Here is a 4,092-nt window from a genome sequence, read left to right as displayed (position 1 = left end):
TAGTTCACACTTTTAGAGGGGAAAACAAACTGAATAACGCCAAAGTTTTGTCATGGCTAATGGGTCTCGGGGCAATACACATGAGCTAGCTGGTTTCATTGAATCAACTCGAGCTGCCATAACTCTTTATCTTAAGATTTGACGAAGATATTAGGGATTTTGGCAGTTTTCCAACTATTTTTTAAAATGGACTGCTCTGGTGCAAAGCTAATTAGTCTTGTTCGGGCTCTTCTTCTGTATGTACAGAAGCAGAAAAAAAATTCGGATTTTTGAAAAGACGTATGCAAAGACTAATGATGTACCCATGAAAAGACCTTAGATGGACTTTCTTTGTTATGAAAAGACTTAAGTTCGACCCATGAAAAGATATTAGCTCGACTTAAACTAGGAAGCTCGACCGTGTAATTATAGTCAATATTGCCCCCCCCCCACTAGACATTTACAGTCTTTTCATAATTCGAGGCCAAGGCCTGGGTTGTAGGACTGGATCACAACTTTTGCTATTGATTTAGCTCCAAACAGTTCATATTATAACAGGCTTTGGTCACGATCGCCATATATGCATTCAACGGTTGTGAATTAAATATGTGAAACGTATTTTGACCCAAAAAATCTGTAAATAACGGTGCGAGGTTTTTCACCTAGTGACTAAAGGATTCGAAATGTTGCGAGAGAAAGGCAATTTTAAGTTTTGTTTATTAAACAAAATCCGAGGAATTTTTACGACGATACTCATAAAACAGGTTTAAAACAAAAATTTACATTTAAGAAGTTTTAAATGCGAATTCAGTTAAAGAATCTACGTACGTGTTTTTGTGTAGAACAAATTAAGTCGACGTGAAGATCTCCGGACGCTCTATATACATTTAAAGTTGAATTGAAGCAGAAAAGGTTTTGTCCAAATTGAGAATCTAAAAACTGTTTATAGTAATTAATGAAAACGGGACAATCAACTATCATTTGATACATCACAAGTTCACACAGCATTTAAACAGATACATCAAACGTTGCTGGTTACGTCACTTTTCACAAATTGGACCGATAAAACTGCTGTTTTCTATTGTCCTGAAAATGCATTAATTCGCATTGATTTGGTGCAAACATAATTATGAGATCAATAGAAAACGGATATCTACTTTTCCAGGGTAATCATGAAGAATACAAAAAATATATAATATAGATCATACAAGATTTCTCATCAAACGCACAAACTAACGCATTATTCTTTAAAAACTTTCTGCAAAAATATAAAATTTACCTTGGACTTGTAAGATTTTTTAATTTTTTGAGTATCCTAAGATATCTATTGCACTGGTCTCACAAACCGTGAACTGACGTTTATCGAGAAAAGTTTTTTTATTAGAAAAATTAAGACTTCAAATTTTTGGACATTTTTTGTGAGCTATTTTTTTTCAATTTTATATCAAGTTTTGCACATGATGTGGAGGTGACTGATTTTAAGGAATTAGGTTTTGAATTTTTGAATTGATTTTGTGATACAAGTTTATCATATATATATATATATATATATATATATATATATATATATATATATATATATATATATATATAAACCTTCATTTACTATTATTTCGGTTAAACCAATCAAAAGTTTAGTTAAAATCAGTTTTTCTAAAATTATTTTTAGTGAATAATTCTCATTTTTTTCAGTTATAGAACAACTTTTCCGATTGAGAAGCACAGAGAGTTGACATTTTTCACAGCTTAGCCAAGGAATATGATTTTTTTCCCATCAACTACGACAAGTTTTGGTGCAATAGAAATTTCAGTTAGAGCGCTGCAAAATAAAAAATTTAAGTTTTGAAGGTTGACTTCAGTGCCCTTATTTATCTATTTATTTATGTATTTTGTAGTTTTCTATTTGTTTACTTATTAATTTTTTACTTATACATTTATTTAACTTATACATTTTTTATTTATTTATTTGGTTGTTTGTTTATTTAATTTCTTATTTACTTATTTGCTACTTAATTTTAATTATTTTTTTATTTTTTTATTTATTTATTTATTTATGTTTATTTATTTATTTATTTTTATTTATTAATTTATCTATTTCTTTTATTTATATTTTGCTTCGGTTAAAGCTATCAATAATGTCGTTTTAAATTTCCTTTGAAAACATTCTCAGTTTTCAGTTCTAATACAATATTTCCAATTGTGAAGAGCAAATTTTAAACTCTGCATAACTTATCAAAGAATTTATCTTATCATTTACGAGAAATTTCGGTGCAATTTTTTTTTCAGTTAGAGACCTACAAAATAATCATTTTAGGTCTTAGAAAATGTACACCGACTTTGATGACCTTATGCTGTGCTTTAATTTGTGTACGGTACCTTCTTTTTAATGTCGTTAGGAGGACTCAAGCTAATTTACTCAAATTTCCATGGAAACGAAAAGTTTTGTATCGCAAACTCACGATTTTGGATACTTTCCAAATTGATGGGGTGGTGAAATTCAAAACAGACCAAATTTAAACTTTAAAAACTTTAAAATGTGTAATTTAGTATCTGTGTCGTTTAGCTTTATCGTTAGCTTTTTTCTTACAAAACTGACCAAAAACTTCTAAAAAAAGTTTTGTGCTCGTTGATGTGTTTCAGATGGATTTTTGTTGCCGCTTCCAGATCTTATCAGCAGTGTTAGTGATATATCTAGCAGTATTGATATACAATATGGCACCAATTCTGCACTTTATGATTAGATTTATGGAATCTTTTTTTCCAGCAGAGCCAATTAGTTTTTTAGAAGAAATTATTAAAGCAAAATTGTACAATTTCATAACAAGTATTTGCACCAAAAATTTTGCTTCAATTTGTTCAAGAAGTAAGGACAAAAATGTTTTAATTAGGCAGTGCAAACAAAAACGAGACATAGGTTAGAGAGAAAAAATTTTTCACAAATATTGGTAGCAATTACTTTCTAATTCTCACTGAATTGAATAACGAAAATTTGCTGGCAAATTTGGGATCTCTTCAAAAAATATCACATCTTAAAAAACATAAGTTTCGCTGTATGTATTAGGACATTTTCCCGCGTCTTACGAGGGTTTGATCAAGGATTCAAGTAACGCTTCCGGTAATCTCGAGATTGGTATCTTCTTTGAAAAAAAAATTTAATGGTAATTTTTGTTGTATTTTTTTCAAAAAGCCAGAAAGAAAAACGTGAGGAATTGCTACCTGAAGGTATTCTTCTATCTAAAAAACTTGTAAAAACCAATTTTGCTATCCAGTCCATTTCAAACCATTTTACTCGCCCCTCTTCTTGAACATTAGCACTTGGCTTTTTTCGCCATCGAGAAGTCAACAGACTATGAGGCGAGGCCGATTTGTTGAATTAATTCCAGACGGCGATAACAAACATGCAGCAATGTTTTTTATCAGCGCTCGTTGCGATTACAACAACTACGAAACTTTAATCAACAACTTCGTTGCCATAACAACAGATGCAAAAATTAACATCAAATTAAAACCTTTGCGCTCAATTAACATTGAGAAATCTGCTACGTCAGTAGCATACAAGTTTGTTACACTGTTTCATCACTACCGTTACTTTATAAACACTGGCGACGAAAGAATTTGATTAGTATGTTCGTAGTCTAATCATGACAAACCATGTGAATCCCAATTTGTATTGGGACTTCATATTAAATAGGCAATTAGGTTCTGTCTGAGTTTGAATGAGTTAAATGGCTCAAATGGACAGGTATTTTTGTCTATGATGACTGAAAAGCTTCAAAATACGATTTGAGCAGTTCTTAAAACATAAGTTGGGTATTCGCAATCAGACCATATAATCTATGAAGTATCCTTCAAAAAAGCACTTGAAATCACTCTGCAATCTGTCCAAAATTCAAATGTCTTTTTTTCCTTGGACGACACAGGATGATAATCCCTCAATATCTAGCAAGAACTCTGCAACTGCAGTTAATTGCATACACACCAGTGCTATGATATAGCACCAGGAGCTCTGCAAGAATGGGCATCTAAATTTCCTCCCATTTTCAAATAGGAACGTAAAAATTTTCCAGTTATTATTTGGGCTCTACATAATTTTGCCTTGCTTTACTAATTCAG

General features: G+C 31.1%; 1 protein-coding gene across 1 annotated transcript in view; it reads right to left on the bottom strand.

Moving 5' to 3' along the window:
- Positions 1-936, bottom strand: part of LOC142348515 (uncharacterized) — an 88,900-nt gene extending 87,964 nt beyond the window's left edge. Inside the window, exon 1 of the mRNA XM_075399891.1 lies at positions 808-936. The gene's annotated coding sequence lies outside the window, so the exon portion shown is untranslated. The remainder of the gene's footprint in view (positions 1-807) is intronic.
- Between the last annotated feature and the right edge of the window lie 3,156 nt (positions 937-4,092).

Source organism: Convolutriloba macropyga, chromosome 1 (genome assembly GCF_964194025.1).
Source record: "Convolutriloba macropyga chromosome 1, txConMacr16.3, whole genome shotgun sequence".
NCBI lineage: Eukaryota > Metazoa > Xenacoelomorpha > Acoela > Convolutidae > Convolutriloba > Convolutriloba macropyga.
Note: the sequence above shows the minus strand (reverse complement) of the source record. Positions and strands in the feature narration are given on the sequence as shown.